The sequence below is a fragment of the Schistocerca americana genome, chromosome 7, assembly GCF_021461395.2.
Source record: "Schistocerca americana isolate TAMUIC-IGC-003095 chromosome 7, iqSchAmer2.1, whole genome shotgun sequence".
Taxonomy (NCBI): domain Eukaryota; kingdom Metazoa; phylum Arthropoda; class Insecta; order Orthoptera; family Acrididae; genus Schistocerca; species Schistocerca americana.
Genome location: NC_060125.1, coordinates 599951508 through 599964637, shown reverse-complemented (window position 1 = coordinate 599964637; position 13130 = coordinate 599951508). Strand labels below are relative to the sequence as shown.

The 13130-nt window shown below is 46.0% G+C and overlaps 1 protein-coding gene and 1 non-coding gene across 2 annotated transcripts in view; both read left to right on the top strand.

Moving 5' to 3' along the window:
• Positions 1-13130, top strand: part of LOC124623140 (AT-rich interactive domain-containing protein 2) — a 323487-nt gene that overhangs the window by 49793 nt on the left and 260564 nt on the right. The window lies entirely within an intron of this gene.
• On the top strand, positions 4593-4667 carry Trnat-ugu. Its single transcript has one exon. It is a non-coding gene; the product is annotated as a tRNA-Thr (tRNA).

Below are 13130 nucleotides of genomic sequence, written 5' to 3'. Positions count from 1 at the left end.
GATTCAGTTCTGGCTTTCACACTATTTACAGCACGTACAAAGAGAACATAGAAATCATCGAATCGCGTACAACATAATGGAACCACTTTCCCTTTCCTATAACGAACAAAAGAAAGAGGGTATGGTTTAGACGAAGGCTTATTTTGGCATCGCAGTCAATGTAATGTGGCAGATACCGTGACGAAGGAGGTAGATAGTGGTGGAACAAGAGTTCACGGAGCAATGTCATCTACACTCTATCACAGAATTTTGCGATCCGAAGACACACACGCATTGCTCAAAGAATGATCAGTAACTTCATAGATCCGAGGACGAGAACGTGCAGCAATATACTCACAGCCTCCGCCTTGTAATTGGAATGGTGATAAGCAGTTTTTACGACTATTTATTTAAGCGAATATCGCAAGAATTAGCGAATTAGCTCAAACAAAGGGCACTTCAAGAAGAACCTCTATTATATTCGTCAAGCATACGTCTTCCGTGTATAAATGCCGAGAAAAGGTTATCAACCACTTGTTTCTTGGGTGCCCAAATCATTTCATCTTGATGAGTGCTTTGCGAAGAGTTTTCGTGGAGCTGAACTGTATTCGAGTGTTACTTATGTTCAAGATGCAGTGAGACTTTTTCGTGTGTAAGACAGAAATTAAGCTGCCCCTTAAACAAGTATAATCCACAGGTCACAGCTCTTGAGATAAGCGTAAAACAATGTCAATGACCCCCCCCCCCTCTCTCTCTCTCTCTCTCACTCTCTCTCTCTCTCTCTCTCTCCCTCCCTCCCTCCCTCCCTCCCTCCCTCCCTCTCCTCTCCTCTCTCCCCCCCCCCCTCCGTGTGTGTGTGTGTGTGTGTGTGTGTGTGTGTGTGTTATGCAACACCTGGCTTCCCCATCGCCTCTTCACCTTTCCCATCACACTGCGCCACAGGTCCTGATTAGAGCCATCTTCACGCGTCTGTGTTCAAAGTTATCTGACTGAAGCAAAGAACTCGTAAGTATTTTACAAGCACCTCTATGAGCTGAGGCTAAAAACTGGCGATAGTTCTGTGGTGTTCGACTTAGAGTTAGCTAGTTCCAATTCTAGTGAGCAAGAAATTTGCGCCACCAGTATTGGGTTGAGTAGGTGAGATGGCGTAGTAGTTGTAGTTACTAGCGCCCGTTACTGTTACTCCCGATAATAGTTTCTTTGTAGGGTAAAACCTGTGGGAGTACGTATGTTCTCATGTGTGTCGTCGTGTGAAGCTGTCATCAACCTGAAGGCAGGTTTGAATACCACAGTGCGCCACTAGGCTGTATCCTCCGAATTTCAACTAACTGCCCTTCCAGTTGTAGGGGGACCTATAGTTTAAAATGGACTCCGAACTCAGGCGGAATTTGGCATTTTTCAAGTTGAGAAATGACCGTCAGATGTGAAAGGGACAAAAAAAAAAAAAAAGCTAGGTGTCTACACGATTACTTGGAACGACATCGATCGATTTTTGATAAGGTCACTGAAATCTCGTTATCTGCAAATAAGGTTGAAATTCTTGCAAGGCCCATTTCCTGTGAAAATCTACATAAAATAATATCTTACAGCTTGAATCACTTTACTAACTTCAATTTTCTGTTGGCGGGATCTTTTCGTTTGCGACATTTGAGAAACATGTTCGCGGAAATATTCCAGGCCGCAGGCTGGACTGACATTCAAGTACCTCCAGCTTTCAATTCACAGGAAATCAAAGGCTGAGAGTATGGCCCGTGGCAGGCGAATTGAGGCCAGATACAAGCCTGCCGTCGGCACTACGGAGCCAGCCTGCACTGTTTGAATATTGAGTCGTTCTCCCCCTCGCCTCTCGTCCCCTCCGGGAGTGAGTAGATCATTTTGCCAATACGATTCATCATGTTGCCAAAGCATCCATCCAACAATGGTCAGGTCAACTTAGTGGGCGGCGTGCTCCCTGAAGGAGCAAAGTTCTGCAGAGAGGTACGCGCGGCATTTTGGAGATCCAGAGGCCAGCTGCAAAAATCCTCACAGAAAATCTTACAGCAAATGCGATTTACTATCCTATCCTAACCGCCACAAAGCTCCAACAGGCGGAATTATAACGTTCGAAGAGCAAAAACCAAGACCAGAACATAAGCCAGGACGTCAACCGCGCACGTAAGCAAGAGATGAAACCAGAAGAGGTTTCCCTGATCACGCAAATGTATAAGTGACTGAATTTCCGCACGTCAAGCTGCTGAGCTAGTAAGCACAAAACTGACTTCAGTGGCGGCCGCCTAACTTTGCGCCTCAGGAAACAGAGGCTCTCTCCAGTACACACGGCGTCCGCGCTCCTCTGTCGGTTGCCGAAGTAGCCAGTTCGCTGGCTGCCATTATCTTTGGTTCCGCGTCCTCTGTTGCCATGGCATACCGGTAGGCGCGGATGCCAAAGGAGATATGATGCCAAATTATTAAAACAGTGAGAAGCATCTGTTACTGAATATCATAGACCGTTCCATCATGGTAACATTTGTATGGCAGATCATTAGGAGAGGACGCGAGGTGCCTACTACGTATTGCCGGATAAAAGTCCTCTGATGAATACAAGACAGATGGACCAGTCGATGACTGAGCGGTCGTTCTGATGGGATGTTTTGACCACTACTTACAGGATCGATAACACTCACAGCTGCTTCCTTATTGGTGTGGGGGTATTTGCAAAAGAATGTCGTATAACTGAATTAATCTAACGCCACCTGGAAATCATGACAGCACGTTTTGTCAATACACGTATCTCTCAGTGTGGGTCAAAATCTATAAATCGGAAAAGAACTACTGTATGATTAACTATCTGTGAAATCGCCTCTCTTCCTTAATGAGGTACAGTGCATTTTTTGTATACGATTCGCTTTTGTTATATTCACTGAAAGTTCTCGTGCTAGAAGCCGGCCGATGTGGCCGAGCGGTTCCAGGCGCTTCAGTCCGGAATGGTGCGACTGCTACGGTCGGGGGTTCGAATCATGCCTCGGGCATGGATGCGTGTGATGTCCTTAGGTTAGTTAGGTTTAAGTAGTTCTAAGGTCTAGGGGACTGATGACCTCAGATGTTAGGCCCCATAGTGCTCAGAGCCATTTTTTTGCTCGTGCTGGCTTTATTGATCAGCTTTTGCTCTTCCCGAAATGTAGTGTACCGTGCAGTGAAGACGGCGGAAGATAATTTATTTCACTGAAAATTAGGTCGTTAAAAACTAAAGAATTTGCCTTGTTCCTGTGGCAGCGATGTCTCCCAATTACTGGCTCCCTCTCAAATGCTGCAGCTATCATTAGCAGTTAAGATTGACACAAGAAGACTTATTGTCTTAAGACTTACACGGCAATAGCAGTAGGACTCTGTACAAGAAGAAGAGTGAAGACCCATGGTGTGAACAATTTCGTGTTGCTGTGGCGTGCGTATACAGGGGCTGGACAAAACTATGGGAATGTGGCGAGAAATGCGCGGTTGAACGTAAATACAGATGCTCAAAAAGTGGCTCTAAGCACTATGGGACTTAACATCTGAGGTCATCAGTCCCCTACACTTAGAACTACTTAAACCTAATCAACCTAAGAATATCACACACATCCATGCCCGAGACAGGATTCGAACCTGCTACCGTAGCAACCGCGCTGTTCTGGACTGAAGAGCCTAGAACCGCTCGACCATAGCGGCCAGCTACAGATGCTCGATAGGTCCGCAGGATGCGCTGTTGTACTTGGCCATGAACGGCACCCGTGCAGTGTCCTCAATATGTTGCAAGTGTCAGTCACGGTCAGAACAGTGTTCGGTGTTGTTGAATACGTCATATCGGAGCTAAGTTAAGGTCAACGTGGCAAGTTGTTGGTTCTCGTACGGTGGGTGCTTCCGTACCCGAGGTAGCGGAAATATTTGGTGTTTCAAGGGGTACCGTATCGACGTTTTATATCGCATGCAGGGAAATCGGAAAAACATCATCCGCCAAATCACAGCACGGACGAAAGTGTGTATTGAGAGATCGTGACGGGCGGTCGTTGAAGAGAATTGTGACGGAAAACAGGAGATAGACAGCTGCAAAAGTCACTGCAGACGTGAATGTCGCACTCACTGTCTCTGTCAGCACCAGAACAACAGGACGGGAGCTCCATAAGCAGGGAACTGCAGGGCGAGCTGGGATTCCAGAACCCCTCATCAGTTTTGCGAATATCCGTAACAGGAAAACGCATTGTTGAAGCCATAAAACTTTGACTATGGAGCGACGGAAGAAAGTAATTTGGTCGGATGAGGCTTGTTTCACGCTGTTTCCAACCTCTGGCAGAGTTTACGACCCAAGACTGAAGACATGGCCGTGGTTCAGTGATGATTTTGGCAGCAATACCGTGGTATTCGATGAGCGCCATGGTGCAGTGTTTGTTCCCAACACGACACAGCTCGCATCGTTCAGGACTGGTTTTGTGGACACGGGCTACCGCAGCTCTCGTGGTCTATCCGCCATCCACTTCTGTCGCCAATAATTTGCATTAAGAATGGTATAAGATTCCTTCGAAAACCACACAGGGCGTGTATTGATCCATTCACGGGAAGCGTGCACGGGATAAGTCCCTGCAGTTACGCTATTCATCTGTGTCGTCGGTGGCTCAGATGGATAGAGCGTCTGCCATGTAAGCAGAAGATCCCGGGTTCGAGTCCCGGTCGGGGCACACAGTTTCAGCTGCCCACATCGAGGCATATCAATACCACCTGTCGGCAGCTGAGGTTTTCAGTTAGTCATCATTTATAGCTACAATAATTGTAGAACACACCTGTTGGCGTGCGCCTTTAGGAGGTAGTGATCAAATCTCGAATACGGATGCACCCGTAGGCAGATTCTCCTCGTGCAGCCAGCATGACAGAAATGGCCAGTCTCGTCTCGTGAGAGGTGATGCAGTTCTTGTCGTTCTTTACGCAAGATTGCTTGTGGTCAGTGTTTCTTTGTCACTAGGAACGTGTTAACCAGAGAGGTCTTTTCATTTCTGTGAAGTTGTAAATTTCGACGGCCTTCACATCGGCCAGATGGAGCATCGTCTGGATTGTGCGGAATGATTTGAAAGTGCACTTCTGTAGGAAGTGTAAGGCATCAGCGAGTCAAATGCCCATAATATGAGTTTGTCTAACGAAGTACGTATATTGGTGGCTTATGAATGTAAAATAGGCAACCAGTCGCTTTTTGGATTTGGTCAGATTTATTGTACTGTTAACTAGTTTTCGAGCCATTACAGGCTCATAATCTGATGGACATCCTGTCACCTTACACTGCCGGTATGAATGTCGCGGATATGACAAGGCAGTGGAACGTAAGTATCCCAAAACTCAATGATCTTTTAGATCCGTAAACATTTCAGTTAGCTAAATTTCTATTATTTTTGCCAGCACCATTTCCTTTCACAGCTTCATCCGATGATGAGTTTGCAGTGGCCTGAAAAGTAGTTAACGGTACAATAAATGGTATCAAATTCAGAAAGCCACTGGTTGCATATGTTACCTGGTAGACATAATGGAAGACAGTTTCAATTCACAATCCACTATGAATACATGGAAATATATTTAGAACGGAAAAAGTACATAGACTTTGATAGCGCCATTTGTATGTAGGACGGAGGCAGCCCAAAATCCGCCCCAGAGCCAAGATTATTTCATTGAGAATAACCGTACTGACGTATGGGTAATTAGCTAATGATGCTCTGTTGGGAAGGTGAAAAAGTCGTTTACGAACGGTATCTTAACGTAAATGTCATACTTTAGAGCGTTCATGCATTTGTGATTCTATCCGAGAAATCGCCTTTGCTAATCCACTCACTTCCAAAAATGAAAGGGGCAGTGCTATTTTTAATGCACAGAACGCGAAAGCTGCCTGTGGTATTCTACATAGGTGGGGGGGGATCTAAGTTCGCCAAATATCTTCCGATAGAACAGGGTCTGCAGTCGGTTAGTATCATATTGAAAGGCATGGTGAGACCGTGATAGAGTAATTGCTAAATCTTGGATTATAATTTGGGTCTCAGTATAAATAATTGCCCGCGTGCGCTTATCCACTGATTGTACTTACAATCGTGGAAGCGGTGGTTATCATGTAGAGGGGCCATCTGAACCGGGCGAGCGCTGCCGGCCGAAACCGGTTTGCGTTCCGCTCTCGCCCTTGAATCGTCCACCATCTTCGCTGCCGCTTCGCGTGTTGTTGTTTGCCATTTGCGGTCGCAGGCCTCTTCTATTTGAGTGCTGCGGGAGCTCGGGCAGTGGCTTCGGGAAAGCCACTTTTTTCTCCGAATTTCTTTTTCTAGAGCCGTTTTTGACCATTTACACCCAGTAGCCCCAAGCAGTACGAATAAACGAAACTCGACTATCCCAGTACGATCGAATGTTTGTTGCAACAGCAGTTTCAAGGATAACTCGAGTGCATTCTTATTTCACCTTAAATTTTTCATACTCATGAAAGTAAGAATGTTCTTGAAGTTCCAATACTTCTGAGGTTCTATGCGAATTAAAATGGCTGGAAACGTTCCAAAGTTATTTTCGACTAAAGTGCGAAATGATGTTTCAAAAAATGGTTCAAATGGCTCTGAGCACTATGGGACTTAACTGCTGTGGTCATCAGTCCCCTAGAACTTAGAACTACTTAAACCTAACTAACCTAAGGACATCACACACATCCATGCCCGAAGCAGGATTCGAACCTGCGACCGGAGCGGTCGCGCGGTTCCGGACTGTAGCGCCTATAACCGCTCGGCCACTCCGGCCGGCGAAATGATGTTTCATTAAATTTTAACTGAGCAGCGCAAATGTATTCCAGATGGGTCTAAGCAAAGGAAATCTCTTGGCTGCTCAGTGGTTCTCCCCGAGCGTGCCCTCAAGATATTTACCAAACGAAACTCATATATTTCACACAAACTGCATGCTTTCTTAAGGGTACTGAAACAGATTGCCCGTGGTCGTGCTAATGAATTCGCCGTCTGTACGGGCTCCTAGAGTCCTATAAATCTACGACGCTTGTACCCAGCAAAAAAGTATGCCCCTCTTGCACCTATAGAGCCTGGTGCAGGCGTCAATGTACTGGTTCCCAGGGCATGTAGAGATTAGGTAAATAATTTACCGGATTTGCCGCCAAGGAAACGTGTACACCAAATAATGTGGCACGACGTGCTGTCCACTACATGCTAAAATGAGTTTACATTTTATCCATTTTTAATTTCATTTGTATAACCACATTTGTCTGAAACAATTTTAGCAAGGGTGGTAATAATTACCTTGTTTTTGAGAACACACACACACACACACACCTGAAAGTCGTCAGGCGCATTTTCTCTGGTGTTTCGGCATATAGTTACAATTTAGTTTTCGCATTGTTTAGCTAGAACAAGCCCAAACAAATACAACTCAACAAGCCTTTCATGCTACATACAGTGCTGGCTGTCGGTTTGTTTGCCGTTGCGAACAAAATTATTTTTAAAGCGAGTGGTTGGTTCTAAATGAGTCTAGTACGATATTTGTTGTATCAGGGACAGTAAAAGAAGTCGTGTGACTAGGGCCTCCCGTCGGGTAGACCGTTCGCCGGGTGCAAGAATTTTGATTTGACGCCACTTCGGCGACTTACGCGTCGATGGGGATGAAGTGATGATGAATAGGACAACACAACACCCAGTCCCTGAGCGGAGAAAACCTCCGATGCAGCCGGGCATCGAACCCGGGCCCTTAGGATTGACATTCTGTCGCGCCGACCAGTTTTTTTTTCTCCCCTGAATCTCACTTTGTTCGCAGTCGTTCGTTGCATCTGCTCGCGGCGGACGTCGCAAGACACCCGTTGGAGTTCGTTGTTGCTCGGTGAACTCAGTTTTTTTATTACAGAGGGCAGCTAACTACCACTGAGCTATCCGGGGCGGACAGCAGGGAACAGTAAATAGCGAAGAATGACGCATATTCCAGCAGGGACCAAACAACGCTGCTGCACGGCAGTAGCAGCCAGAACGGGCCTGCGCGGTGCTGTCGCTTCTGCAGTCCTGGTTATTCTTCGTTTTTTACTCTTCCTGTTGATACGTATCGATAAAACGTTCATCTCACTGCACACATTTCGCACTGCTCAGTCGGATGGGCACCTAAGGTTCAGCTTTAAAAGTCATTTTGCTCGTAACGGCAAACAAACCGATGATATCCGCCAACAGGGGCGTCCCATGAAAGACGTGATGAACAGCACTCGTTGGGACTGACTACTTACACCCTGCAAAAATTAAACTGCAAATGTCTGCCGAAACCCAGAGAAAACGCGCGTGACGACCCACAGGAGAGTGGTGCACAAGGTCGTAGAGTTTTTCTATAAGTTTAATAAACACAACAGGTACACGTAACAGAGACTTCAGTAATCAATAATACAGGGTGACAGTTATTGAACTACACGGGGGAAAAAAATGTAAATTCGTTACAAACTACGGCGTTCACACACTGTATTCAGCATGTAAACGTCTCTTCAGATATTCGGATTTAGGTTATGACATGTTCTATATGCCTGCCGTCATTGGCGAATGATGTGGCGCAGACGAATAGCGAAATTCAGCATGACCCGCTGAAGTGTCGGAATATCGATGCTGTCGATGACTTGCCGAATGGCTGTTTTCAGTTCGGCAATGGTTTGGGGAGTTATTGCTGTACACCTTGTCTTTAATATAGCCCCACAAAAAGGAGTCACGTGTATTCAGATCCTGAGAAAGTACCGGTAGCCTCTGGGTACCCCAGAGCTAGATGGCGGGCCCGAAAGTGCTCCTCTAGGACATCAGACACTCCCGTGCTTCGATGAGGTCGAGCTCCGTCTTGCATGAACCACATCTTGACCAAATCAGGGTCACTTTGGATAACGGGAATGAAATCATCTTCCGAAAGCGTCGAAATGTACCGTTGGTAGTCACCGTGCCATCAAGAAATATCGCACCTCGACTAGACATTGCACATCCCACAGTCGCCCATTGAGGGTAAAGAGACTTCTCGATTGCGAAATGCGGGTTCTGAGTAGCCCAAATGCGCCAGTTTTGTTTATTGTAGAACCTACCCAAGTGAAAGTGGGCTTCGTCGCTAAACCAAACCATTCTAATTCCCATCATGCTCCGCGATCAACCATGCAGTTTGAACGTCCTAACGCAAACGGTTCAGAAGTTACGACGATTTTATTTCGTATAGTTCAGTAATTGTCGCCCTATATATTCCCTTCACTATTTACAACAGTCTGCCAACGCTGGGGTCTCTTTTCGATTCCGCGACTGTAGAAATCGCGTGGTTTTGAGACGTACAACTCTTCGCGCCGTGTTCGTTGCACATTTTCATCCATAAAGGTAGTTCCTTGAAGGTTATTCAATAAAGAGCGGAAAAATGGAAATCCGAGGTCGCAAGGTCAGGTGAATAAGGCGACTGTGCAATATCTTCACTGCACAACTGTTGCATAGTGTTTTTTGTGAGTCTAGCGGAATGCGGGTGGACATTATCGTGGAATAACATCATTTCATGCAATCTACCTAGTTGTTGCTCTTGGATTGCGTCTGCAAGGTGACTCAGTTGGAGCTGCGTGACCGCTACGGTCGCACGTTCGAATCCTGCCTCGGGCATGGAAGTGTGTGATGTCCTTAGGTTTAAGTAGTTCTAAGTCTAGGGGACTGATGACCTCAGATGCTAAGTCTCATAGTGCTCAGAGCTATTTGAACCCTGATTCAGTTGCTGACAATAAATATCAGCGATGATGATGTGTATATGTGGAGAAGCAATTCGAAGTACACAACAACATTGCTGTTTCACCAGATGCGTAAAATTATATATTGTGGATGCGCTCAGTTCTTTGTACGGGGAGTTGCTGGTTTGTGTGAACTCAACCACTACTTCCTTTTCTTTAGGTTACCATAAAGACACCGTTTCTCGTCACCAGGAGCGATACAGGCTTAGAATGGTGATAACGAGCAAGCAGAGATGCACATTTGGCCACCTGCTGCCTTTTGCAGTTGTGGCTTAGAGCATACATCCGATCTTTGAATCTTCCCTGTTGCACGTAAATGCCGCGCGATGGTGGAATGATTACAGTTCATCACATTTGCCAGTCGTTGGTTACACTGACGTGGATCATTGTGGATCAATCCGTTTAAACGCTCTTCATCAAATCTCGAAGGTCTTCCGGAACGTGGAGAGTCACTAATATCTTCCTTAAAACGAGAACAACTTTCTTGCCATGCTCTTCCCAGCTGCATTATCCCCATACACGGCGCAAATGTTTTGGCTGCGCTCGCTGCTGTCACCCCTCTATTGAACGCAAATAGAAGATTATTTCGGAAACGTTCCGATTGCTCCACTTCATACCAACATGCAAAACCAAACCGCTACTAACGTATGTACTGACCTAATATTTAACATTTTACCCATCCTCAACAACTGTAGTTGTTATATTTTGGATATTCTTGGACAAAGCTGCAGATGTCGTCGGTCCCTAGGCATACAAACGCGCGCGCCCAAGGGAGGACACGAACTGTGGCAAGGCCTCCTAGACCGCACAGCTACCCGCGCGGCCTGTAGTTGTATACATCGCAGTAATGAGCAACAATTTGCATCATGGAAATTTAATTTCTTAACCGGTTTCGGGCTGTTAAGTGCCCTTCTTCAGAGGGCTATACCTATCGCATTATTGGCGAGTGTCAACAATAAGACGCATCAACAAAATGCCCTACCGAGCGAGGTGGCGCGGTGGTTACCACACTGGACTCGCATTCGGGAGGCTGACGTTTCAAACCCGCGTCCAGCCATCCTGATTTAGGTTTTTCGTGATTTCCCTAAATCACTTCAGGCGTATACGGGGATAGTTCCTTTGAAAGGGCACGGCCAACTTCATTCCCCATCCTTCCGTAATCCGATGGGCCGATGGGACGAATGACCTCGCTGTTTGGTCCCCTCCCCCTAATCAACCATCCAACAAATTGCCATGGTCATGTGATTGATAGTGCCTCCTGGCACGTCTGCACTTGTTGTTTGGCTTGTTTATACAATTTTCGTACTGGCACTTTTAACCACATGACCACCGCATTTTGTTGTATACATCTGATTGTCGAGACTCGCAAGTAATAAGATGGGTATAACCTTCTTAAGGGTGGCACTAAATGCCCTAAATTGGTTAAGAAATTAAATTTCCTTTATGCAATTGGTTACTGAATATTTAGGTATACCACCGAATGTATATAATTTCACATGCACTGTTTAAGTTCTCGTTTACGTGTAGGCCGTACTATAACTGGTTGATTACATCGGTTCTAATTTCGGAAGAAGGAAACGACTTGCCAATTGCAGTAGTATCGTGACAAGTAAAGCAGCGACGTCTCTATATTGGTGGTAGCAGTATCTTTATTATTGAACACTCTTGAGGTGCGTTTTTAGAATCTTAGGGCAAAGTGGGACACTGTTTCGGACGTACGATGTGGAATGTGAATTTCTTGCAAGAGAGTCTGCGTCTAATGTTCTCTGTAAACTGCATTGCTTTTATGATACACAACATTTGGAGAGAGTTTTCGCCGCTGCTTCCAGGGTCTACTGGTCCATAATGTGTGTATACTGTCTTTTGTAGGTTTGTCAACTCGTGCTGTATAGCCCTTCGTAAAAATCATGTAAATGGACACAGGGCCGTAACTAGATAACTAACAATAGTTTGGCCTCCAAATGGGTTTATAGCGACGTTCTGTCGCTCTTCAGACGAATCCGCATGCTCGACGCTCTGGCCGAACGGACCGGTAAATTTCCGGTAATGGGTCTGTTTGTGCGGCGCTGGAAGGACATCGCCGGTGTTGTGATATAAGTGGATAATTGACGTCCGTGCGCCGTGGAACAAAGTGGGATTGAGTGATTGAAACGTGGCGGCGCTGTGGTGTGGAGAGAGGCCGTGGCGGCAGAAGCAGAAGCCAGAGGCGGCAAGAGGCGCGAGGTGTGGCCAGGCGGCGGCCGGCGGCGGCTATCGATTGCGCTGGCGCGGCGGCGGCGGCGGCGGCGGCGCTCCCAGCGGCGGGCGGCCCGTGCGCATGCGCGCCGCCCCGGGGACTGTCGCTTTCCAAAGGGAAAACACCGGGCTGGCCAGGCCGTCTAGGAAGGCAGGTGCTGCCGAGTCATATGGAAAAACTAGCAGAAACCGACGTAGGGGAACATCAGTTTGGATTCCACAGAAATGTAGAAGCACGCGAGGCAGTACAGACCATTTGACAGTGTTGACTGGAATCTACTATTCCGGAGATAGCGCGAATGAAACAGAGGAACCGAACGATCATCTACGACTTGTTCTGAAGCGAGACTGCAGTTATAAAGAATCGAAGGACATAAAGAAGCAGTAGCTCAGAAGCGAGTAAGACCATGTTATTCATTCTGTACATTGAGCAAGTGGTAAAGGATATCGAGGAGAAATTTGAAACGGGAATTACAATTCAGGGAAGAGAAATGAAAACTTTAATGACGGTAAACAAAACCTGAAATATCTATTGAGTGAGTAGTATCTCGAAAAAGAGATTATAAAATAAACATTAATAAGAGCGAAACACAAGGTGTTGGTGTGTAATCGAATGGAGTCAGGTGTTGCAGAGGGCTTTAGATTTGAGAATGAGACACTAAAAGTAGTAGTAGTAGAAGAGTTTTGCTAGTAGTGGGCAAAACGTAGAGGATAAACAACGGAGAGTAGCAGTAGCAAGAAAATGGTTCCTGAAGAAGAGAAATTCAACATTGAACATGTTAGGAAATCGTTCCTGGATGTATTTGCTTGGTGACACGTGGACGATAAACAGTTTAGAAAAGAAATGAATAGAATAGAAGCTTTTGGAATCAGTTGCCACAGAAGAATGCTGAGAATCAAATTGGTACATCGGATAACCATTGAAGATAAACTCAGCTGAATATTACGATAAAATAAATTTATTGCACAAATTGACTAAAGGTGCGGACTTTATACTAAAGCCACGCAGGCACGTCACGTATTTCACACAGAATAATCCAATGATAAAAATTCTCCAGTGTATACAAACTTGTCATTGTATGGACAGAATGACGAAGAGAGTGTGGGAAACAACAGGGAGGACAAGGGGAAAGACAGGAACCAAATGGATTGTTGAATTTCGGAAGGGCTGGTTGGAATTGGGGAT